The sequence below is a fragment of the Mustela erminea genome, chromosome 4 (genome assembly GCF_009829155.1).
Source record: "Mustela erminea isolate mMusErm1 chromosome 4, mMusErm1.Pri, whole genome shotgun sequence".
NCBI classification, from domain to species: domain Eukaryota; kingdom Metazoa; phylum Chordata; class Mammalia; order Carnivora; family Mustelidae; genus Mustela; species Mustela erminea.
The window spans coordinates 138,894,640-138,921,434 of record NC_045617.1 but is presented as its reverse complement, the minus strand read 5'-3'; the positions used below and the strand labels follow the sequence as shown (position 1 = coordinate 138,921,434).

At 46.4% G+C, this 26,795-nt stretch overlaps 1 protein-coding gene across 6 annotated transcripts in view; it reads right to left on the bottom strand.

Moving 5' to 3' along the window:
* Nucleotides 1-26,795, bottom strand: part of JARID2 (jumonji and AT-rich interaction domain containing 2) — a 255,628-nt gene that overhangs the window by 184,480 nt on the left and 44,353 nt on the right. For 2 of the 6 annotated variants that reach the window (XM_032341159.1, XM_032341161.1), the window contains exon 1: nucleotides 2,994-3,555. The exons of 3 other annotated variants lie outside the window; for them this stretch is intronic. The gene's annotated coding sequence lies outside the window, so the exon portion shown is untranslated. Of the gene's footprint in view, nucleotides 1-2,993; nucleotides 3,556-26,795 lie in introns of those variants that run through there. One more of the 6 variants, XM_032341160.1, reaches the window with a different exon arrangement.

Below are 26,795 nucleotides of genomic sequence, written 5' to 3'. Positions count from 1 at the left end.
ACACAGGCCCTCTGTTCTTACTGTCCCTTGAATGCTAAGGTCCAACGAACAGTCATCATTCCATATACTTCTTAGTATGTGTGAAATTACATTTATGAGCTTTTCATTCCACCAATCAAGACTATGAAGATTTCCCACCCTCCCACCCATTCCAATAGTAGAGAACCCTTCCCGTTATCAAATTAAAATGCTATTCTAACTTGGGCTCTATTAGTGACCGACTTTACCTATCTTCAAGGGAAGTCTTTTTTGTTATCGTATCTGTGTTAACTACTCACCCAGAGGGCAGTAGTCGTTTGCAGATACAAGGGGGAGGGGTAGGAGATGAGGCAGAAAAGGGGTTTTCTGCTGACAAGTCATGAAACAGCTAGGTCCCCCAACGCACTCAGTCTTTGGTTCTGAACAGACACCCCGGTTTCACCGCCACAAATTCCTGGGCTTTGAAACAGGGCAGAAAAAACAAAGCTTCAAAACAGATGTCAAACAAACAAACCAAAAGGATTTTTAAACTTGCTAATACATTTCCTGGTCAGATCTCGTGTGAACGGCCCTGCAAGGGTGCACTTTCACGTTGACAGCGTGTTCTAGTCTATAACCGGAATTCTGAACACTCCACATGGCCATGGTGAGACTGTTATTGTACAGGGCAGACAATGAACTTGTAACTATTGATTGGAGGGGCACCTGGGGAAGGGCCCAGTGGGCTAGGGGTCTGCGGCTCCGGCCACTGGGATCCAGCTCCCCTGCCCAAGAGATCTTTGTGATTTTCTTCCCAAAATCCTTTCAACATGCGTCCAGCACACCAAATGCTGCCTTATACAATCGAGTAGAGATATTTTCGGTGAATGTTATCATTATGATACACTGCCTCCCTTCCCCAAATCAAAATGCTACAATTTCACAAAACTCCACAAACAAAATGGGCAAATGCACCAGTACCAGAAAACTGCTGCATTCCAAACAGCAGATCATACTTCATACACAGATTAAAATAACCAACAGTATCACTGTCTTGTGTGCCACTGGCTAAAAATACTACAGACTGCTCTTTATTGGTTTTATTTTCATTTGCAATAGATGCAAAGTTCGAGGCCATATGGTTAATTCCACAAGTGAAATATGGTTAGTAATTATTTCTTATATTATCCATTCTGAATAACATCTAATCTAGCTGCTCTAAGAGTCCTGATTAGATAAGGAGGAAACATTTCATGTCATTAGCTATACACAGTTTCATCTTGTTTAGGAACTGCAATTGTAATGAATACCAGATGAATGGAAAATACAGTAGGGTTCCAAAACCACCTCCAGGAACGAGGAGTCGGTCAACACTTCACCATCTACTGCAACCCCAAGATACCTCTGAACTAGCCCCAAGTACAGCCACGGAGTTCCACAAAGTCCATTTTTCCCCACATCCACCCATATATTCTACACACTGGCTCATTCCAGTCAAGGTTTTCCTCTTTCCTTGTCAATCAGTCATGACAGAAACAGAACAAGGTTAACCCAGTTTGGACCGCTATACACAACCAGGACTCTACACTTGCGTCCTAATGAAATATTAAGGTCCCTGGAATTGGGGGTGGCCGGGGTATGCGGAGGACTGAAACAGCAATGCCGCCTCCGTCCTCTGCCCCAGACCTCCCCACCCCCGAGCCACTCCAAGTCTGGGCAGTTTTTCTTCTCTTTTTCTTTTTAATTAATTTATTTGACAGAGCACATGCAAGAGAGAGGAAAACACAAGCAGGGGGTGGGAGAGGGAGAAGCAGACACCTGCTGAGATGCCGGGCTCCATCCCAGGACCCTGAGATCATGACCTGAGTCCAAGGCAGAGGCTTAACAACTGAGCCACCTAGGCACCCGTTTTGTTTTGTTTTTCAAAGATTTTATTTATTCATCTGAAAGAGACGGGGTGGGGGGGGGTGAGGGGGAGCCTCCCCGCTGAGCATGGAGCTCCATTCCAGGACCCTGGGATCCTGACCTGAGCCCGAAGGCAGACGCCTAACCGACTGAGCCACCCAGGCGCCCCAGTTTTCATTTGTGCAACATACGGGAAAACACCCTGGAGGACGGAGAAGCTGGGGAGCGAGCGCAGACTAACGGAGCTCTAATAATTTAGCCGCGTGAGTCTGAAATTAGCAGCTTGTTATTTACACAGATGCACTCCCCGGCTAGGGTGTGACCCAAGTCTCTCGGCACCTCACTCCAGTTCAAATAAGGAAAAGAGTCACGGGGCTGAACTTCTCTGAAATCAAAAAGGTAAATGAAGCAGTGGAGCAAGAAGCTTGATTATTGCATCAAATTTACATAATTTGCAACCGTTGATTAGGTGGTTTCTCCTCGTAGAAAGTTAAAGGGCCATCCTCAGGGTAAACCTCATGCTCCCCTGCTCTCATACAGAGCGCCCCCGTTGCCCAATTCTGTTCCAGGAACCAGAGACAGCTCGTCCATCACTCGCACACCGAACGGCCAGCGCGGGCCCGTGTCCAGAGAAAGGTGACACGCGAGACAGGGACCGTCAGAGCCACGATCCTAAAATCACGTCTAAGGCGGCAGGCCCTCATTGGTCCCAGCTCTCCAGACGGGATGAAACATCTGTTTGTGTCTCATGAACCTCTTTGATGATTTAACAACATTCCACAGATCTCTCGGCCCTCCCCCCAAGAAAGTGCATAAGCCATGAAGCCAGTCATCCTTTCTCTGAAATCACCAAAGGCCCCATTCCACCCCTCCCCGCCGCACCCCCACACCAGCTCAGCTCAGAAAACTGATTGGAACTGAACGTCTAGGCTGCTTCCTTATGCCCTTTTAATAAAGCCAACCACAGCAAAGAACACAGAAATTAGTGGCAAGTACAGAGCTTTTTGCCACTGGGATTCAGAGCTTTGGACAAGCCATTCCGGCTGTCTGGCTCCGGCTCTCCTCCAGGAACCACCACCCCCTCGCCGGCCTGCCCTACACCACCCTCAGAGATCAAAGGGAGCACTTACGGTTTATAACATCCTGAGCAATCTGGGAATCCCAAGAGGGTTTGGTTACCTTTCCCATCCCTCAATGTCTCTGCTCCAAAACACGTTTTCTAATGAGGCAGGCCCGCCCCGGCACAGACATACCGGTGAATCAGGCCGGTCCGAAACGACGCTAGAGAGAGGGTGGGGGTGGGGGAGGCCCGCGGGGGAGGGTCAGGACAAGCTCTTCAAGGGTGTGTGGTTCTCAGACTCTATTTCCGGCTAGAGGCTGCATGGCAAGCTTCTCGTTACCGATGAGGTAGCCACAACAGCAAAAACCAAGAAACGCCTAAAAGTTCCTGTTGCACGTGTAAAAACGTCCCCGGTATCCAAGGGGGAAATCCTGCTTCTTCTACGGGAACCCCTGCGTGACTGCAGAGAGTACCCCCAAAACCCAAGCGGCAGCTCCCCTGACTTTGCCCCTGACTCTCCTTCCTTTTCCACTTATCTTTTAAACCTGGGTGCCTGGGTGGCTCAGTCGGTTAAGGTTAAGGTCAGCCTTCGGCTCTGGCTCTGATCTGGGGTCCTGGGATAGAGCCCCGCATCCCTGCTCAGCCGGGAGTCTGCTTCTCCTACTGTCTGCCCCTTTCTTTCCCCTGCTCATGCTGGCATGCAGGCTCTCTCTTTGTCAAACAAATTTTTAAAAATCTTAAAATATTATATATATAAAGTAAAGCCCAAATGCTGGCCATAGCCATGCACCCTCCAGCCTGACCCTGGACTTCAGCTCTCTCTGTGCAGCACAGACACAAAGGCAGAGCAGCAACTGCGTGTGTGCACACTCCTCTCACTGTCCCAGTCCCTTCTGAGGCCTGCTCGCTCGGCAAACCGGACTCAGCCTCCTGTGGGCTCTTCTCCTCACCTGCTGAAGCCTGGTGGCGAGGCCCAGCCAGCAGCAAATAGGGCAGGAGAAGGGAGGCGCCAACACTGCAGCTTTGTGGGAGCAGGACTGCTGTGGAAAACAAACCACCAGCAGGGCTCCCCTCTTCCCTCAGCCCAGTTCAGCACACCTCAGCTCTGTGTAGTGCCTTGAAGGACATAAATGCCCCCCGTCCCATGGCAGAGAAGGGCCTAGAACAAATACCTATGCATCCCCTCGGAGCAGAAACTCCACGGAAGAACTCACTCAAACTGAAACCCAAAAAACGTATTCCAAGCCAACATGTCACAAATTCAGACAGCACGTTGTGGTTGGCATTCTGGAACCCCCTGGTTACACCATAAGCCATGAGGTAGCTTTGGAAGAGCTCACCTTGTAATCAGGGCAAAATTTAAGTGCAAGAGGCAAGCAAAACTCCAGATTTACTGAGGTAACAGGTAAAAACTTCCTAGGGAGTTTTGGGGGAAATTACTCTTCAAGCAAGGTTTGCAGATATCAAACCCAAGTTTCTGTTACCCACAAATCGATGCATCAACCTTTAAATGACTCCGAAGTTACACCAAACCATGAACAACCGCCTCAGAAAACAAAACCACTGTCCTAAATGATACTTACATTTTCTCAAGTGCGGGGGGGGGGGGGAAGACGACATGTTAATCCAGTCTCTTCATTTTAGAGACATGGTTTCTGAACGGGTCCTAAGAGCTGTTTCTTCCCCCCCTTTCTCAAGGGGTTTTCACCAACAGGAAGAAATCATTTCTGACTAAAAAAATTCTATTGCTCAGTGGGTTGGGCCGCTGCCTTCGGCTCAGGTCGTGATCTCAGGGTCCTGGGATCGAGTCCCGCATCGGGCTCTCTGCTCGGCAGGGAGCCTGCTTCCTCCTCTCTCTCTGCCTGCCTCTGCCTACTTGTGATCTCTCTCTCTCTCTCTCTCTCTGTCAAATAAATAAATAAATATAAAGAAATTTAAAAATTCTATTGCTTAAAAGAAAAAAATTTCTTTTCTGTTGCTAAGTTGACACAATGAAGTTAAAAATTCTGCAGCAATATTCCGCTTTTAATCATAAGTACCTGGCAGCAAAAGGACGCATGAAATCACGACTAGTTAACACAGGGACTCATTCTGCACCAGACCTACACTCATCTAAACCCTGCATCAAAGGGACTGCCGTGACTCCCTTTCCACTCTGGAGGAAGCGGAGGCGTGCACGGGATAAATGACTTGCCCACAGTCCTTCCACTAGCGTCACAGGTAAGCTTCAAACCCAAGGCCTCTGGCTCAAGCGATCCTTTCACTGCATCACGCTGCTTCAAAGGTCTGCTAAAGCTCAGCTCTTTAAAGAGACTGAGGACATTCCAAAGCCACAGAGAGAGAGAGAGAGGAGGATAATCTTGGCAGTGACAGGATTTCAGTGATACCACTACTGCTAATGTCAAAAATGGTCCAAAATACCCTCTTTTAAAAATATATTTTTAAAAATATATAAAATATATTTTTAAATATATTTTAAATATATTTATTTATATATTAATATATATGTTTATTTATATATTATATTTATATATAATTATATAATTTTAAATATATTTATATATATTTATATATTAAAAATTATATATATTATATTATATATATATATATATATATATGAATGAACTTTTTTTTAAAAAAATATTTTTTTATTTGAGAGGGAGCATGCACGAGCACATGTACAGGGCAGGCAGGGGCAGACGGAGAGGAAGACAGAGCCAACTCCACGCTGAGCACGGAGCCCAATGTGGGGCTCAAACTCACGACCCTGAGGTCATGACCTGAGCCAAAAATCAAGAGTCAAGCACTTAACATAGCATGCCACCCAGGTGCCCCAAAATGTCCCCGGTTTTAAGCAGTCTGAAGCACAGAAAGTACTACCAACCTCGGAAAACCTTAAAATGGTTAAAAAGGCAACCTTTGTTATAAAATATTCCTAAATCAACAGCAGAATCTGTATTTTGTCTATCTTTTCAAGAAAGACACTTGCTTTTTTGAACCAAAACATGTACAGACCACCCCCCCGACCCCAGCCCCTTAGCTGTACCTGAGAGGTACTAGTTGAAAAAGTATTTAACCAAATGACATTTATAGAATGGAATCAAAAGAAAGCAGGACCCATGTGAACTACCTATGCTCTAATCCTGGCTCCAGATTATGTCCTCAGCCTCAGGAAATCCAACTGAACAAAGAAGATTAATTTAAAAGCATCACTTCCTTCTTTCATGGATTTGGGAACCACCAAAAAAAAAAAAAATTTGTATTTCAACAGTCAGTCATAATAAATAGCAGGTACTAAAGAGATGGCCAGGACACTGGGCCCAGGGGACACATAACCACATGACTTACTTTTTTTTTTTTTTTTGAAGATTTTATTTATCTAGAGTGTGTGAACATGGGGAGGGGCAGAAAGACAATCTCAAGCAGACTCCAAACTGACCTAGGAGCCCAACACGGGGCTCAGCTCACAACCCTGGCATCATGACCTAAGCTGAAACCCAGAGTTAGGCGCTTAACTGACTGAGCCACCCGGGGGTGGGGGGCGGCCCCAGGACTTGCTTCTTTAAAGCGCTTTCCTAATTCCAGTTAAAATCTTGGACTGAAAACTCCAATCAGACCTGAATTAAGCACTGAGCACACACACCCCCTCCTTTCTACAAATAACTCAGGACGACCACACCTGATGGGGAACCGCAGGCTACCCCCCCCATTTGACCACACCCCCTAATTTTGAAGGTAGACGAACCGCACCCTAGACACGCAGCAGCTCCAAGCACTGGTGGTGCTGGTCAGAACCCGACGCCACTCCTCCCTCTGGAGTTGACGACCCCCTCCGCATCCCATGCTGACAATCACAGCTGTCTGAAACTAATTCTTCTAGATGAGGCACCAACTCCCACCTTGGTTCTCACCACCCCGGGCCAAAGCCAGCTGTTCTCACTGGGGGGAGAAGTAAGGCCTCACTTTGCAAGCCGCCCACACTGATGCTGAACAAAATTCCCAGAGACCAACACGGCTTCTGATGCTCTGTAGTCCTACAGTCTGCGTGGTAAAGAAGCTGACGTTTGTCCCGTCTTTCTGACAGAATCCCTGTATGTCAGTACAATGATAATTCTCAGACAAGCTCCACCAGCCAGGACCAAACTGGGCCAGGTATCCAGGTATGGTGTGGGGGGTTGGGTTGGGTTGGGTTTGGTTTTGGGGGTTTTGGGGGGATTTTTGTTTTGTTTTTTGTTTTGGGGTTTTTTTATTTTTTCACTTTACTGATAATTCTCCAGAAACCAAGAATCGCAAAAGACTAATAATAACTCACGAATTTTTACTACAGTCCCACTTCATAGGCCCCAAAACAGTTCTTTCAAGATCTACCTTCTGGTTTCTGTGTCCCGATTCCCTCCACCACTTTGCAAATTCAAGCTCCCTCTTCCCTGCCCCTCCAAGAGACCTCCAAGTGCATTTCCAGGGTCAACACACAAGTACCGAACGATACAGGAACTTCGGCTACTGCAGGCTTTTTACCGACCTCCCAGCACCATGTACCGATCGAAGCCATGCCCGTGACAGATCACAATGTGAACTATGTGAAATGTGAACTATGGCATATTTCAAAGTTTTCTTTACTCAACACCACTCAGGAAGCATGAAGTGCCAGGCACTGTTCCAGGGGCTTGAGGTAAATCTGTGAGCAGGAACGCAGAGATTCCTGCCCTCAAGAGTTTATATTCAGCGGAGAAAACCAAAAACGAGTGAGGAACAAATAAGGTATCAGAGAGGAAATGGTAAATGGCTAGAAACAGAAGAGCAATGGGGTAGGTTACCCTACAGGAGTGAAACACAGGTGGGGCCCCCTCGAGCCACAGTGGGCCCTCTGGGCAGACCCGCACTGGAATTCCAGGCCAACCTCACCACTCAACTGCCTGAGTTAACTTCACTAGGCTCCTGGACCGCTGGAAGCCTCACAGGTATCCTCACCTGGGATCCAGAATCAGAGGGACAGAGGGACAAGACCTTGGGCAGCAAGACAGAGGATTCTTCCCAAACAAGATAAGGATGAGAAAAACAAAAGGGGTGCCTGGAGCCAAGAGGACATTTCAGCTCCCTAAGGGAGATCGCCAAAGGTGATTACCAACACCCACCCTATAAGGTCCAGGGAAAGGTTTAATTGACAATGACAAATATACTTAAGGTACTTCATTTCTTAAAAGTCCAACTGGGAGGCACCTGGGTGGCTCAGTAGGTTTAGCCTCTGCCTTCAGCTCAGGTCATGATCCCAGGGTCCTGGGATTGAGCCCCACATGGGGCTCCCTGCTAAGCGGGGAGTCTGCTTCTCCCTCTGCCTCCACTGTTCCCCACCCCTCCCCCGGCTAGGGCATGCAGAAGCACACGCTCTGTCAAATAAAGTGGAAATACATGTGGAAAGAAACTGTCTAATAACCTGTTCTTAAACAAGTTCATCTATCTATCTATCAATCAACCAGGGAATGCTGCCACCAAGTCTGGTTTCAGACTGGCTGTTCTTCCCCAGATTCGCAAGCCAAAAAAACTCGTGCCCCTGAGAAAAAACAAAAAACAAACAAACAAAAAAAACATCATCGCTGGAGTTTAAGGGAGACCCCACAATTTAAACAGCCCTGGTTCTCCACTCTGGGCTTGCACACACACTCTTGCTAAAGCGCCCAGTGCAGGCTTTGGTGTGACCAGCAACGCGGGTCACCGCAGGGCTGAGCAGATTAATCAGAAGCAGCTCTCTCTCTTCAAGAAGTGGGGTCACCAGTGAAGAGGTCCAAAGACCAGGTCCGTGCTGTGAGAAGTGTGTCCCAGTTGCTAGGGTTTGGACAGAGCCTCCTGGGGCAGGAAGAGGTGGCACACGGGGACTCCCAGTCCAGGCCGTGCCCCCCACCCCAACCCGTCCCTGACAAGACATTGGCTCTCCACACAGCACTTTCTTCACACAAGAAAAAAATGTGTCCTTACAGCGTATGTGCACCAAGAAAGCACAAAGATCCAACGGAACGGGACTTTCTCATCCATTAAAGCTGCATTAGCAGAGATGATCAATTTTCCTGTTCCTGAAGGCCCTGCCGTCCCCGCCGTTTGGAAAAAGGCATGCTTCTCCATTCCTCTGGGAGGAAGAAATGTTGCCTAGCAGTAACTCTAGGACATTTGGCATTGAACCCTTTTCCAAAAATCTAAGTTTCAAAACAAGCAACGCGATCAGACAAAAAGCTCACCTACTTTGTGCAAAGGGAGCCTGGCAGCCTGGTGTAAGGGGAAAGACGCTGACCCAGAGTCAGAACGCCAGCATTTAGATCCAGTCGATAGTACAGAACAAGGCTTTTTTTTTTTTTTTTTTTTAAACCCTCATCTGGAAGGGGGAAGGCGGCCTGATCTCTCTCCAGTCATTTGGCAAAAGTTTCAGTTTGTGTGAAAGATACAACAGGGTGCTTCAAGTGCCCAGTTGAGGAACAGACTCTAGAAAATAATGCAAGGACCCTGCCATTCCTGAAGCCTAGAGAGAAAGACCAAAAGCACAGAAAACCAAAGAAAGGCAAAGACAGACAGAAAAGCCCAGAAAGACGGAAAGAAAAGGAAAGCTTATTCAGCAATAAAAGGAAAGAATAAACTTCTGGTACACCCAGCATGGGTGAGTCTCAAAAAGGCATTGAAGGGAAGGAATTCGACACTGGAGTGTTTCCATTTATAAGAAATTTTACAATAATGCTAGAAATCAGGTCAGCGTTGGCCTGGGGCTGGGGGAGGGGGAAACTAGCTGCAGAGGGGAATAAGGGAACTTTCTGAGGTGACAGAAATGTTGCATCTGGACATATGCGTGGCTTAGTCGGTTAAGCATCTGCCTTCAGCTCAGGTCATGATCGCAGGGTCCAGGGATGGAGTCCCTGCTTGGTGGGGAGCCTGCGTCTCCCTCTGCCTGCCACTCTCCCTGCCTGTGCACGCTCTGTCTGGTAAATAAATAAATAAATCTTTTTTAAAAAAAAAAATAAGTGTTGCATCATCTTGATGGGATCGTTAATACCCAGGTGTATGCAGTTGTCAAAATTTATCCAACTGTACACTTGAAAAGGGTTGTGCTGTACACTGTACTTCGATAAATTTGACTTCTTAAAAAAAATCCTGAACAGATTTACAATTGTTTAAAAACAAAAGAGGGATGGGGAGGCAGAATTGAGTTGTGACAACTCCTTAGGTTAAACTGATTTTTCTGGAAAGTAGCCACCCAAATTAAATACAAGTCAAAGCCAAAAGCCACACCTTTGGTGATACACTTGATGGACCTGGTCCAATTGTGGAAAATTCCTCCAAGCTCCATGCTGTTAAAAGTGACTTATTAAACAAATATTTATAATACAAACCCTTTCACGACTTGAGATATTTAAAGGAAAAGTAGATTTTATCTTTAAAAAAAAAAAAAGGAAAAGGCAAGAGAAAACTAGAAAGTCACTTCTCTACAAAATGAATCAGCGTACCATGTGTGGTTTGTGTGAAGGGATTTGTTTCTGTGTTGTGCAGAAAAGCAAATCCAATACTAATCTGCGGGGAGAAAAAGATGTGCTCACAAGTGCTCATACTTTTTCAAACCCAGAAATTCACACTCCCACGTCTGCAGGAGGCTCCCCACACTCAGGCTTCTTACTAGGTGGAAGGAAGCAGGCGATCAGCACTCCTGGGGTGGTTACTGGATTTGGGGTGGGGAGGATATGGATCTATTGCCCCAGTCTCTCAGCTTCTAGAAGGGGGACACCCCCAGAGACCAAACAAAGAATGCTGATTTTCAACGTTGAAATCCCATCTCATGGAAGACACTAGTCAGAAGTCTGAGGCCCATTCCCTTTTAGTACCCGCAGAAACTTCCATGCATAGGTGAGGGTATCCCCATGTCCCCAGAACTGCCTGGGATGAAACTGCAGACAGCACAGGCCAGAAACAGAAGCGGGGTCACGGGACGCAGTGAAAGCCTCGTGCCATCTTGAGTATCCCTGTGCTAGAATTCAGGGCCATGTTCCACTCAGCCTGTGTTTTGCTATGTAAATCGTGTTTCAGTTTTGGTTGGGGTAATATGGGAGGGAGAGGCTTATTAATGCTATCTACAAATGGTAAGTTCAACAGACAGGTTTTTTCCGCTGTGACTAGTCATTTGTAAAGAATACTGATTTTCTTAATTTTATTCTGCAAAGCGGCTACGGCAGGAAGCGTCACTTTTATGCTGTTCTGCAGGGTAATGATAAAAACTAATATTCATGTATTTTTACATAAATCACATGCTTGTTTTGCTCTAACCAGTAGTAGGAGGCAAAGGCACTTAAGCAGCACTTCTAGAAATTAAATTAGTTATCTGGTGTTCATCTGTTTCACCAGAGATGCCCAACCCAGCCAGCAAGCCAGTCTGGGAAAACCTCCCTTGCCTCAACCCACAGCTGGATTAGCTGCTTCTCCTTATGAAGACTCGGCACACCCTCTGGGTCCCCACTGCTTCCCTGACTCTTCTTCTGAAGAGGAAGATTCTAGATATTTTTAAACTGCATTGAAATAATACATGTTTCCTGCAGAAAATAGAGCTAAGCGCTTTATCTCGAGTACCCCTCCTTCTTCTCCAAGTCCTGCCTACTCTCTCCCATCTCAGAACCCTCCAGTGTCCTTAGAAACACACACCGCTCTCCACCACCCTCTTCACCTGGGCAACCGCCCCCTCCCAGTCCCTCTATACCCTGACATCCAGAAAGCCTTCTTTCAGCCCTTCCTGTGTACGTGCTGTTTCTCCCAAGTGTGCCAAAGAGTGCCCACCACGCTTGCACACCCTTACACACCCTCCTCCATCCCTGTGTAATAACGTAAGAGCCACCCAATGGGTGCCCAACACTCAGTGTGGGCCCAGCTTAAGGCCGGAGATCAATAAATATTACTCAGATAAACCAACAAAAATAAAACTGCATGTGTTTTGACCACACCTATACACAAACACTGCTGATCTGGGCGTATAACCTTTTTACACTAGGTTTCCTAAACAAATAGTCAACTGAAATTATTTTAACCTGTAGGTACTGTTTTCTCACTCGTTCCAGGACATGAGGTCATTCAATATCGTTGCTACCGTATCATTTTAATGATTGCATGGAACAGATGTTCCCTAATTTAACCAATCCCCTACTGGTTACCATTTCAGTGTGATACAACAGTGAAATAGACTTGATACATATCCCTATGGCCAAATCTAATAAACTCTAGAAGCAGAGGAGCCAAATCAAAAGGCATGCAAAATGTGTTAGCCCTAACATACAGAGAGCTTGAAACATGGGTTACAAGTTTTCGAGGATCCTAACACAGTATCCACAACCAGAAAAACGGAGGCCCCTGAAAACTTCCCTTGAAAAATGGCTGAGGCAACACAGGGTTGTTGAGCCCAGAGAAGATGAACCATGAGCCTGGTGGATGGAAGATACTGTTTGGTTCCATCAGAGGACAGAACCGGAACCAGCTGAAAGAGCCGAAACAAGGGACTCCATCAAATTTGAAAGAATGGAATTTTCCCCAAGAGCTTTCCAACGTGGACTCTGCAGTTGCCGTTAAGTCTTCAAGGCCCCGGGCAGCTGGAATCTCCATGAGGGAAGAGACATGGGGCCAGCGTCACCAGGAGGTCGTCAGTCACCCAAAAAGGTCACTCGTGTTCGGCTACTACTCCTTTAACCTTCCAGAGGGCCACCCACGGCATTCTTCAGGTGAAACTGGAAAACAGCCACAGTGAAACTTTCCTATGTGAACTGAAGCCCTATCAGAGCTCACGGCCTGTTGACCGCACGCAGACCGCAGCCAAGCAGAGTCACGGTGGACCCAATAGCCGGCTCCGTCGCTGACAGCCTGGTACCGTATTTTCAATGGTAGATCTCATGTCTCCTCAAAATGGGGAGGGTCTGACTTCACTCACCGCTTACAGCCCTCACTGTAACATATGTAATAATAAATGACTCTCCTGATAACATTTGCAACTGCCCAATCTCCCTCTTGTTGTGTGTGTTTTTTTTTTAAAGAAAGGAAGGCATTCAACAGATCAACTGTCACTATTTAACCACAACGGGGAGAGCAAGGGGATAGGATTATCTCTTCCTCAATTTTTACCAACGTTCATATGTAAATGAAGTTAAGTCTCTGAAAGATGCCTTTTCTTTCTTTCTTTTTTTTTAAGATTTTATTTATTTATTTGACAGAGATCACAAGTAGGCAGAGAGGCAGGCAGAGAGAGAGGGAAGCAGGCTCCCCACCATGCAAAGAGCCCAATGCGGGGCTCCATCCCAGGACCCCAGGATCATGACCTGAGCTGAAGGCAGAGGCTTTAACCCACTGAGCCACCCAGGTGCCCCACCTTTTCTTTTTTTTACAATTTTATTTATTTCTTTGTGAGAGAGGGAGGGACAGCACAAGCCGGGGAGCAGCAGGCAGAGGGAGCCGCAGAGCCCGCTGTGGGGTTCAATTCCAGGATCCTGAGATCATGACCTGAACTGACTCAGGCGACCCCCCCTCCCCACCTTTGTTTTTTTAACAAGAAAAATAAAAGAAGGAGCAAAAACACCAGTGTATTTCCACTTCTCTGGAAGTCTAGTTTCTCAGGAAAGGCAGGGGGATAAAACGAAATGGCGAACAGTGCCAACGTCAAGTCCTCGGTGGCTCTCAGTAAGATTTCGGAGCCAGACAGCCCGCGAGCTGGGGTCTGACATGTGGCTAACGGTACCTGCTGACACGGCTGGTGTGAGGATCAAGTGAGTTAATACATGCAAAACGCCTAAGACAACTGGCCCGCGCGCAGCCAGTGCCACGGAACTGTCAGACGCATTCTCACCCTCGTTGTCATTTCCATGTGGACAAAGAGGGATGAGGACCATGAGAATAATGAAGGACCGCGCGTAAGCAGGAAGGCTGCTGGTGAAGAGGTTTTTTGTTTTTGTTTTTAAGTTCGAGCAGTGGGGCCGCCTGGGTGGCCCAGTGGGTTCGGCTCGGGTCCTGATCTCGGGGTGGTGATTCTGAGCCCCAGGTTGGGCTCCACACTGGGAAATAAATGAAATAATTAATACATTCAAGATACAAGCAGAATCGCCATCCAACAGTCCACCTTCTAAAATTTCATTTAGTGGAACACAGGGAGATTAAGGGTGGCGCAGTCGGCGAGGCCTTCGGCTCCTGACTCTGACTCCGGCCAGGGACTCAAAGGTTTGTGAGATGGAGCCCCAGGCAGTGGAGGGGGGGGCCCTCTCTGTGCTCAGTGCGGAGTCTCCTTGAGATTCTCTCTCCCTCTGCCTCTCCCCTCCCCGGACCCCACCCCACACTCCCTCTCTCTAAAATAAGTGAATCTTTTTAAAAATAAATAAACAAACGCAGAACGCCATGTCATTGTAGGAAGGAGGTTTTCTAAGATGGTAGTTGTGGTTCTTAAGCCAGCACAAAGGAGTTAAACCAAACTCACCAGGATGCTAAAGTAAAAAGAGAGAAAGATTAAGATGACTAAAAGCTGCTAAGGGACATTCTGGGGAACAAAACCGAATTATCTGCACCGATCCAAAAGACTGGAAAAATTCAATGAGAAAGTGATGTCACTCCCGTGCTGGGGCAGGAGCATTAGAATGAAGACTTGGGTCTGAATGAGAAAAACCCACACTAGTGGGGTTTCTAGTTGAGCATGTGCTTGTTTTAGCTGTCACTGACGGGGCTCCAAAGAAAATAATTAAGTTTTAAGCTACACTGGCCAGGAGTCTGGATTTCTTGGACCTGATGAATTATGCACTATAATGAACTCTGCAAATTAACTGAAACCAGACTCTGCTATCCTAGCAAATTTGGGCAATGAATATGTATTTCTCATTGGCTACTCATAAGATGTCTGAAATCAATCACATAATTAAAGGGAGTAACTAAAATACAGAAATATACAAAATTCACCCACCCACACACACACACACAAACAAAAGCGTTCTTGATTTATGGAAGGGCATCATCAGAAAAGGCAAAACCATCCAGAGTAACATCCCCAGCCTCAAATACTATATAATGAAATTCAAACATGACCCAGTCAAATTTCCTGGTGGGTGAGATGCAGGTCCTTTTCAGAAGTCACCACCTCCCTCTCCTTTTCCCCACAACAGAGCTCCAAGGAATTTTAAAGCTTGAATGTAAATGTTAATTGCAATCTACTAAAAACAGAACAAAGAAAAGAGATATTTAAACGTTACAGTATGAGGATGCAGACAGGAGAAAAGGCGGGCTGTCAATCTTGCCCCATCTCCCATTTGTTCTCTGTTCCACTCCCCCTCATGCTTTTCTCCCTACTTGCACCCTGTTCTGCCCTCCTCTGAGAAAGCATTTCCCACACCTGTTCAGACGTCCAAACAATTCCAAACTCAACTAAGCTGCCGAAAACAGCTTCTGGGGAGGAGCTGGTAAGATTTTCTCAACCTGGGCGCTGGTTGAACAACAGGTATGTTCCGTTTCTGAAACCTCAATGTGCATCGGGATTCGTGAACATGTCTCATGTGTGCTACTTCCGTAGAAAGTTTAAAGACTTCTGGGGGCACCCAGAGGGCTCAGTGGATGGAACGTCTGACTCCTGACCTGGGGTTGGGGGTTCAAGCCCCACAATGGGTACAGAGACTACTTTTTTTGGGGGGGGGTACTTATTTGAGAGAGACAGAGAGAGAGCATGAACAAGCAGGGGAAGGGGCAAAGGGAGAGAGAGAGACAAGCAGACTCCCTGCTGAGCACAGGGCTCGATCCCCGGAACCTGATCATGACCAGATCCAAAGTCAGACACGTAACTGACTGAGCCCCCCTGGCATTCCGGGTGCAGAGAATACTTAAAAAATAAAATCCGAGGGGCACCTGAGTGGCTCAATCAGTTAAGGTTAAGAGTCTGCCTTCAGCTCAGGTCAGGATCTCAGGGTCCTGGGATGGAGCCCCGTGTTGGGCCCCCTGCTCAGCGGGGAGTCTGCTTCCCCCCCCCAACTCCTTCTCTCTCCTTTCTCCCTCTCTCACAAATAACTAAGTAAAATCCTTAAAAAAAAAAAAATAAAAAGAAGATGAAGAAGAAGACCCGTAAACTGGGTAATTCTCCGCATTTTAAAAACGGTGGCTAAAAACACAGTCGTGAATGCTAGTAAATTCTTTCCTTAAAGAAGCTGGAAATAACACACATATGTGCATAACGTGATGGGTAGAGCACAAATACCTCTGAGATGGGGAGACCCCTTGTTCAACACTCAGACGCCGTCCCAGGAATTCCTAACTGCACCGAGCTGGTGAGCTCATCTCTCACACTCAGAATGTTAGGTACCGGGGAGTTACCCAAAGGGACCAGAAAGACACCAATGCCAAAATGAGACCCCCTGAACTTTGTTTTTTTCTCGATCAACAAGGACATCTGCTCTGGGTCACTGACCACAGGGATTAAATAAACTGCTTTACTCACACGTACAAACCCGATTCTAGCTTGAAGCTCCACTCACTGAAGATGGAACAAGAGAAACACCACCAGAGAATGAAACCAATTTTAACTCGAAGCTGGACTATGTTCCAGGAAGAGACAACAGTGCATCAGAATGGCAGGGAACGTGGTGAGAAGATTCTCAGTCCACGAGCTAGGGCATCTAAAGGGGGGAGGGGGAGGCAGAGAAAGGGGTGCTGCTCGAGATGGCCAGTCTACATCATCTCCGGTGGACACGCGGAAGGCTAGCCCGGCGCCCCCCCTTCCCCACACCAAGGACAGAAGGCCTTGCTTGCCAACAGCAGCCGCAGATTTCCCGGATGGACATCAGAGGTAAGACACCCATCCAACAAGACCCCAGGCTCGTGCTTGCTCCCAGGGTCAACACTCCCATCAGAAGCTGAGAAGACTCTAGGCCCCAAAACAGGTTTCCAAGGTCCTAGCAGAACTGACGAAGGTGAATAAAAGGAAGGAAACAGAGAGTGAGCTGCATGCCTGCCCCCACACCCCCACCCCCAAGTTCACAAACCTGCAAGTGGACTCCTCCTGGCCAGCACGTGCTCTGCACACACACACACAGGGAGTGCAGCGAAACTCCAAGCCTGTTCAGCCCCTGGCCATCATCTCAGAAAGCAGACACTGAAGAAATCACCGAGGGCAACCATGGGCTCCCTGGGTGACAGTGGGATTTGCAGCGGAAATCCACAGAGCACCCGGACCCAAGGAAACGTTCAAGAAATGTTTGCTGATTAACTTTAGGGTGTGATTAAAGGGTTCGAGGGAAAAGGGCCACGGTAAGGTCAAAAGTAAAGCACTGGTCCCCTGCCACGGGCGTCCGCAAAGGACCACTGAGTTAACGGTCTGGCTGGTCTGGCAGGTACAGGGGGGCTGCACCTGCACGAGCTGGCTTCTTCTCTGTGTCTGTGACTTGACTGACTGGAAGAGGCTGCCAAGAGAGACTCAGAATCCTCCTGCGTTAGAGTTCTCTGAGAAAATGAATTAATTATCACTTCTCCAGGAGGTTACCAGAAAGTGCTGGTTAATCTACCCAAATTATAGTGGGGAAGCAGTAAACCATGTCCACTCTCTACCACCCACTCCAGGAGGGAGGATGGAGGAGGTGGGGTGCTGAAAAGGCAGGGACATCAGAGGTTAGAAAGCTCAAGGCAGACTCGATCACAGGGCACCAGAGCTGAATGGGGGGGCAGGGGGGTTGCCAATAATCACTGCCATCTGCGCTTACCCCTAGGAATGTCTACGAGCTCTTGGTATTTACTAGCTCCTCTAATCACCTCCACCACAACCAACAGGGAAGATACCCCCCTGATAATCTCAGTTAAAGAAACTGAGGCCCAGAACGTGTAAGCAACTTGCCCAAAGTCACATAGCTTCAATGGCAAAGTTAGGATGTGAACCCCACTGCTCTTAGCCATAAAATATGCCATGGATCGAGTTGTGCATTCAAAATGACCTATTTCTAAACCTACAGCCAGGATGCATCCAACAAGGAACTAAGAAGAAGGCACCAACCACTACCAATTACAAACACAGTAACTTCTGTACCCAAAGTATCACTGAAAACTGAAAACTTAACATCCCTTCAACTACTGCCCTGTTCAACCAACTTTCCTTCTGTAATGGTGACTGGACTTGGGGTTTTTCTGGGGGACAGGATGTTGAAGCTGGTGTTAAAACCATTACCAAATGATTTTACTCATAATGATTTAAATAATTACCAAAAGGGCAACTCTTCTCACATTAGTGTCTGACACGAATGGGCAGTGAGGGCAGACAAGCATTTTAAATGGTGTTCCCAATAAATTAATAAAAAGGAAATAGAACTGCTGAGCTCTGGGAGATCAAGCCCTGAGGATAATAAAGCCTCCTAAAAGGGCACCTGGATGGCTCAGTCAGCTAAGCATCTGCCTTCCACTCAGGTCATGATCTCAGGGTCATGGGATCGAGACCCACATAAGGCTTCCTGCTCAGCAGAGAGCCTCTGCCTGTTGCTCTGTCTTGCTCTGTCTACTTGTTCTCTCTCTGTATCTCCCTGTCAATTAAATAAATAAAATCTTTAAAAAAAAAAATAAAAAATAAAAAAAAGCCTCCTAAAAAGGAAAGGCCCAGAGCAGCAGGTGCAAGTAAACTTAGAGATGGGCTGATGGGCCACACTCCTGCACCACGCACCCACCTCCCTCCCGCTCAGGACCAGCCAGTTTGAAATGCATCCTCAGGGTAACTACTGAACCTCCACAGGCATTCCCACAAGATCCCTGGGGGACTCGGAAGCAAGTCTCAGAAGTGCTGCCCGACGGATGCATGCCTTCAGACAGGAAGCAAGTGAAGGCAGGGAGGTCAAGGAACCAGCTGCTATACGGCTGTCCACAGGAGCCCCAAACTTCTGTAACTTAACTTTACGACCACACATGAGAATGGCCATTTTATTCTAATTCCTGCCATCAAGCACGAACATAGAGGAAATTTACTGAAAATCCTTTGCAGTTCATAACGGTTACCAATTTTAAAACGAACCACCAGAAATCCTGTGACCACAATAAATGTATTATTAAATGAGGCTGGCTGTTCTTCTTTGTGTTAAAATGGTCTCCCCTGAGCAGTGGGCAGAAGCCGTTTTAGATAGAGGAGAAATCCCCAGCTATGAACGTGCATCACTGTAAAATCAATGAAGCTAGCGACATAAGAAAATTTGGAAAAAGAATGTAAAAAAACTTCAGTACATTTAATCAATATGAAATATGAACATAAACCATCCTGAATATCATCAAAGCAAAAACAGAACTTCCTCCTTTAGGTTTTTAGCTACTAAAGCTACACTGAGTGGATTTCTTCAGCATTCCTGAATTAACACATTTCTAATAATTGTAAAATGAAGGTTTGGAGTGTCATAAATCATTATTAGCTTTCACACAGAAAGATCAGAAGGTATCACCTTCCCCTCCTATGTAAGGAGTTACAAACCAATATCCCCCTGTCAGAGATATACTTTTCCATATTACCAGTGACCCCACAAAACACGGCAACATATAATTCAACCCAAACAATCTACGTTAATCACAATTTTTAGCACTCCAGAAACACAAGGAGCTCTCGTTAGAATCTAAGTCATTAAACCAGACATTTCCTTCACAGCCTAAGAATACAATGTGTCGGGGTATCTGGGTGGCTCAGCAGGTTAAAGCCTCTGCCTTCGGCTCCAGTCATAATCCCAGGGTCCAGGGATCGAGCCCTGCATCAGGCTCTCTGCTCAGCAGGGAGCCTGCTCCCTCCTCTCTCTCTGCCTGCCTCTCTGCCTACTAGTGATCTCTGTCAAATAAATAAATAAAATCTTAAAAAAAAAAATAAATAATGTGTCCCTCAACACACCAAGAGAGCACCTTCATTTCCTGATGTAAATATCATGCTCAAGGCCCCAAGCAAGTTTCCGTTATGTTTCAAATATATACAGGACAAGGACAGTTCTGCCTTTGTGCTTCCCAAACCATGGTGGCAATGAGCACCGAATCGTCCCACACAAACTTCTCTTAAGGACGTAACGGGCTGGAGAGTTCATTCTGTAAAGGAAAAGAAAATGTGGGGTGCCTGATAGCTCAGTGGGTTGAGCATCTGACTCTTGGTTTTGGCTCAGGTCATTATCTCAGGGTCATGGGGTTGGGCTTTGTGCTGAGTGGGGAATCTGCTTCAGATTCTCTCTCTCTCCCTCTCCCTCTGCCCTCCCCACCCAAGAGCGGGCACTTTCTCTCTCTCCGTCCCTCTTAATCTCTTAGAAGAAAACATGGCCAACAATGAAGATGGGGTGTGATTATCCATTAGTGTCATGCAGCCTCCAGAGTCAATAAACCAATGTCACTTTCAGTGATGTAGATGACACAAAGTGAGAGGCCAGAAAGAAATCAAGACATAAACAAGATGTTCTGTAAACATCCAAGGAGTACACTGATGACTGATTTCAAGCCAAAACGTCTAGAACTCGTGACAGAAAGTGAGAAGCTCATGATTAATATGGTCTCTCTCTTAAATGCCTTCATGTTTTGGTAACCGGCTCACCAGTCTCTGAAAAGGGAAAAATTTTTATGTGAATTTAAAAAAAAAAAAGCTCAAGTTCCAATTTGTAACTCAAGTCACACCCTATCATCTTGTAGCTTTCCTCCTTACCTGGCCCCGCTGTTCCTTTGGAACTTTTAAAGACCTAGGATTTCAGTAATTACAGCCATTTCAGATATAGTTACTGAAAACCTAGTTACCTACCCACATACACTGCCTCAAGTGTTTGCCTGTGCATCTTTGGTTTGTAAAGGGACTATGTAGCAAATCTTCTGTACCTGGGGTCTTCTCACCCCAACATATTCTGCTTCCTAGCTACCAGAATCCCCTCTCCGAAGAGCTACCTACTGCTTGCTAATTGATGATCTTATTGCTAACTGATTATCTTATCTCTGTTACGGTCTGAAATAAGAATGGAAGCTTTGGGAAACACAGGGGGATAGCTTCCTCCCCTTCTCCACCCCTCTTAAACACACACACACACACACACACACACACACACACACTCTACCCCACCACCACCACCACCAGCAGCAGTGACAATATGGGCCACTAGCTTGGTCTTTGCAAACAGGCTCCACCATCCAATAATTGGCTCATAAATTTCATTCATAACTTGAAACAGAAAGGGCCCAAAATGAGCGATCTGTAATTTTAAACGTTGTCATTATTCTCCTGGCTGCAAGCGGTTAAAGAAGGCCTTGCGAGCTCATGAATTACGGGGGCAGTTTATTACTCTGAATAAGCTCGGAACGAGCACAGTATCTCAGGAAGCCGGAGATGAAGGGAGAGGGGTTGTTGGCAAAGCCCAGAAGCTTCCATGCAACACAGCTTAAACGTCAATTGTCCAATCCTCGTGGAGTGAGGGCCCCTGCTTCTCCTCGATGCCCATAGAAACAACTTTAAGGTAGGGAAGTTTTACACATGTATTACTGTGCATTTTTTCTTAAAATATATTTCAGATCACCTTGCAAATTCATTCATCTTTAAGCAGAGGTTTTGAGATTTTTTCTATTTATTTGACAGAGAGAGCGAGCACAAGCAGGCTCCCCAATGAGCAGAGAGCACGATGCAGAGCTTGATCCCAGGACCATAGCAGACACCCAACGACGGAATGAGCCACCCAGGCGCCCCTAAGCAGAGGTTTTTAAATGCTTAGGAGAGGAAAGGTATAGCAAGTCAGAGAATTAGGAAAACCACAGCCAAGCTTCATTGCCAAAAGGTTTTCCAACAGATTTCAGTTTATGTACCCTAATTCAGGCCATCCCAACCCCAAATGGAGGGTTAAATACACACACTCTGGAATCAGTGATTTATTCTTCCAAATACTGGACTGATGAGAAAACACGTTTCATGTTCATCTGGAAGTCCAGGGATGGGAGACACCAGAAACTCTGGGTTGCGGGGAGACATGGCAGAAACCCACACTCACAGAGCCTGAGACCTTGCCCTTGGGCGGACATAAGTCCAGGTTTTTAAGGGACATCAGGCAAAGTGAAAATGGAGAGAAGAACAAGGGATCATCCTCAAGGCAGACAAGTCAGACCAACAGAAAAAAATGATTCAATACGCCCTATCTTATCTCATTCACCCACACCCACGCCCACCCCTTTGAAGTGAGGAAACTGGCAGGGTGCCGCAGTAACTTCCGGCCAAGGGAGGATTGCTCTGGAAACTGCCATGGGGCCATCTGGGTGGCCCCCAAGCGACGGTGAAGAAAAGGGAACAGAGACAAAGACCACAGGTTCTGGCAGAGCTGGGCAGACTTGCTCCAATTTCCTCTCCCAGGCCTAAGGGAGCCGGAAAGCAGGGCTTCATTCCAACCTTGCCCCTTCTCCTAAGTTTAAATTCCTTACTCAAGAGAGGGGGTAACACCAGCTTTGAGAGCTGATGTTATGAGCTTAATGACCTAAAGCACAAGAGGACACAGCCAAAAGCCCCAACTCAACCGATGTTTTGGTTCCCCCACCCCTTCCCAAAGAAAGGGGTGTTCCCACCAGCATGCAGACCAGACCCTCTTCCCAGGCCCCTACCCAGAGATCAACGCCTTCTCATCCCTGGGTCAAGCACACCTGGAACGCTGCTGGGGAGAAACTGGAAACATTCGTGACCCTACTAACGCCCTCGATTTTACAAATTAGTTGTTAGGAGAAGAGGCCTGAGTACAACACAGTTCACGCTCTTCACAAGACTCTGGGCTTTCCCAAAGGGGATCCCAGGGAACCTCAGTGGTTATTATTAAAACCAGGGTTCACTGAAGAGCTAAGTTTGAGAAACATCAGGCTAAACAGGTTTCTTCCTCTTAGGCACTGTGATTCTCTAAGAAAGAGTACAGCACATACCAACCTGATCTTGCCCCAACACGTCATAACGTACTTCTCAGAACACACTTGTGATATACCACACAACCCTGTCTTGTTCAATTTTGATGGTGGTTTGATTTGGGTCTTTATTAAAGGGGAGGGTGTTTTCCTGAGTAATAAATAAATGAATGTTCACTGTAAAAAGTAAACTACACTGAGTGCATCGGGTAAAAATAGGAATTTATTTTCTACAGCTCAGAGAAGCTGAAAAAGGCCATTATCCTAATCCTTTGAGATTTCCACCGTACATATAACAGAAAGTTATTAACAAAAGATAACCAGAGACACTCATGAAATTGCAAGTTCTCACCACAGTAATGAACCCAGGACCCTTCACACAACACTATCACTTCATTATAAATTCCCAGCAAAAACCAGCAGTCACTTTTTAGGGAATATTTTTGTTTTTACTACCAATAAAAGTATGAGAAAATAGACAGGAGTCCTGAAAAAACTATATAACAAAGCAAATAAACAAACTGAAAACAAAATGACTTGACCTACAATTCAAATGTAATTCTGAGTATATTCTGATTACATCAATTTCTGTTGCCATATATGAAAAAAAAGTTGGAGACACTACCCATAAAGTCTTGGTTACCGAATTTCTGCTAAAGGGGCACCTGCTGGGCTGGCTTAGTTGGTAGAGCATGCGACTCTATGACCTTAGAGTCATGAGTTGGAGCCCCACGTTGGGGATACAGATTACTTTTAAAAAACAGTAACAGGGGCACCTGGGTGGCTCAGTCGGTTAAGCATCTGACTTCGGCTCAGGTCATGATCTCAGGGTCCTGGGAGGGGAGTCCTGTGCCCAGCTCTGTGCAGGAGGCCTGGGGACTCTGGGCTCCACACTAGGTGAGGAGTCTGCTTCTACCTCTCCCCTCTTCCCCTGCTCCTATTCTCTCAAATAAATGAATTCTTAAATGATATTAGTAGTAATAATAATAATAATAAATAATGACTTTCTGCTACAGCATTCCTGGGGAGAGTTCTGTAAGGAACAGGCATTCCACTGTGTGATTTAATAGTCTTAGATCTATTTGGGTACATAGTGTGTGTGGATTACTATAGTAATAGTAGAGCAAGATTAATATCCTATGTCCTCAGTCTTGATCTTTCTCTACTTTCTGAATTTTCTCTACTATATATACACCCCTTCCAAAAGGAAAAATACAAACGTGTTATGTTCAGAGAGAAAATATAGGGTTCACTAAATAATGTAACGTGTTTTTTTCCCAACTCCCCTGCCCATTCTTGACACATTAGTGGGGCTACCGCAAGTTTTGTGTGGAAGGAGTTCCAAAAAGACTCAAGGAGGTTAAGACCTGCCACAGCCAGGGGTCCGGAGGCAAGGATGAGAATGAATGGAACTCACCAACCTTGGTGAGTAGGAGCAAATATCTCTAGTAAGACTCGTATGTGGTCTGGGAATGGACATGACCTTTAAAAGCCTAGGCACCTTAATGTAGCAGACACCGGACAGCCAAAAAGAAATCGTTAAAAACGCCGAGTTGAAAGGACACCTATGAAGATGGCTTGGTTTAGGAATTCTGAGACTCGCTGTATCTACCCCAAGGGGAGTGGACGCTTCAAGGATGGAGCTGCTCGGAGGACGTAGACAGGAAGCCACAATATAGACAAAAGCCAACCGTGAGAAGCTATGAATGCTGTGGCGTAAACCAAAATGGAAAATGAAATTAAAGACAAAATTTCTGCCGCAGCATCAAAGACCGTAAGATGGTCAAGATATAGAAGGGGCTGGGAAAGTACACGATGAGCCCAGCACCCCTTGCCTGGGCGGAGTAAGGGAGCATGGCCCAAGGAACGAAGGGGACACAGGACAGGGACACAGGGCCCCACTCTTCACCTTGTCAATGAAGCTGAACTATGGCTTTGGAAGAGGACATATGGAAGGGGACATTCTCACGTTTTAGGAAATACACACAGGAGTGTCTGGGGAGGGGGGGAAGGGGGTTACGTCTGCAACTTATCCTCTAACAGATAAGAATTTACTAAAAATGATGGTGGGAAAGGGACACGAGAGAACAGAACAGAAACAGGATGATAAAACGTTGAAATGACAGAACTCGTTCATGCTGTTTTCATCACAACTTTTCATTTGAAAGTGAACTGTACAACATACCACAAACTAAGGAAAGAAAAGGGAGGAAAAAAAAAAAAAACAATGCATAGCAGGAAAAAGTCCCCAGGAGTTGAGAGATGAGACAGGATACCAGTGTCACCGACTTCTCTAGCAAAACCCACAAGCTTGAATACCCGAAAAAAGATACCATTCGAATGCGCTGCAAAGCTCAACCACAGCCGCACATGCCAAGAATCATGCCAAGACTAATAAAAAGTAGCATTTACTTCAGGCCAATAAAAATGTGACTGACAAAGCCACTTATAAAAATGGTACTGACAGAGGCATTTCTTTTTGTAGGTTACTCGGGAGATAAAAGGAAACTTCGCTTTTTGGACTGAAAAGAAGCAAGATCAGAAAATGAAGGGGGAGGCGGGGGGGGGGGGTAGGGGGGGATGGGGCAGGGAGGGGATCGGGGAATTACCTTTCCACAGAAACTTCTAGCCTCCAAGGGCAGGCCTGGCAGAAGTGGTCCCTCTTTTGCATGTGTATGTGAGACCGAACATGTTTTTTCAAATGTAAGACCAGAAGCAGCCAGTAGCAAAGACCTGCTCCTTAATGAAATACCCATTTCTTACACTCCAGCTCATCACACAGCAAAGGGCCCCAACCTCCAGCAATACCAACAGCATTTTCACTACACCAGGAACCTGTCAGTAGTGTGTAGTCACGCACACGGGGAAAGAAGAGCCTCAAATTCTGTGGCTTTAATAACCCACCTTTGGGGGGCGCCTGGGTGGCTAAGTGGGTTAAGCCTCTGCCTTCGGCTCAGGTCATGATCCCAGGATCCTGGGATCGAGCCCCGCATCAGGCTCTCTGCTCAGCGGGGAGCCTGCTTCCCTTCCTCTCTCTCTGCCTGCCTCTCTGCCTACTTGTGATCTCTGTCTGTCAAATAAATAAATAAAATCTTTAAAAAAAAAATAAATAACCCACCTTTGGTCAGTTTAGCGACTGGTCAATTTATAGACCAGAGTAAAACAGCTGTTCAATTACAAAGACTTTTTTTTTCCTCCGCGCGCGTCTGGGTGGCTCATTTGGTTAAGCCTCCTACTCCTGGCTTCAGCTCAGGTCGTAATCTCAGGGTCCTGAGATCAAGCGCCGGGTCTGGCTCCGCACTCAGCGAGGAGTCTGCTTGAGTTTTTCACTCTCCCTCTGCCCTTCTCTGCCCTCAATCTCTCTCAAATAATTAAATAAATCTTCTCCTCTCCCCCCTCAACTGGCCAACTCAGTGGGTGGCCCATGCAACTTGTGGTCTCAGGGTTGTGGCTTCAAGCCCCCATGCTGAATGCAGAATTTACTTACAAATTTTTTGTGGTCCCAAGATGCTAACTGCTTTGCACTGACATAAAATTAACTTCATTAACGTAAGAAAGGACACATCTGGTTATACCACTAGTCCTCATAACGCAATGGATGGTTCTATACTTGGGAGCTTCCAGACCAGGCTGCGGTGGTCAAATGCTAGTTACCTGCTATACTGCTTTCAGGTTATCTAAATCCTTGAAGCGATGTGTAGGTTTCCTCTTGGAAGAAATTGTACTTCTGCTCCACCAAAAAGAAAAGGTTCTCTGAGTGCATCACAGTCTCTCCTAAAACAACCTCGATTCCAAGACCCTCCCGCTGTCCCCACTTCCCAGCTGTCTCCCAGGTGGCCAAGACCTTCCTTGCATCTCTTCTCCATTAGGAGACAGTCAGGTAGAGGCCCTACAACTGAAGTCAGCCCCCACCAGAGTTCAGGCTGGACCCACTGCACAGCTTACCACCACCCCAAAGCTCTCTGTCAAATAAATAAATAAAATCTTTAAAAAAAAAAAAAAAAAAAATCTC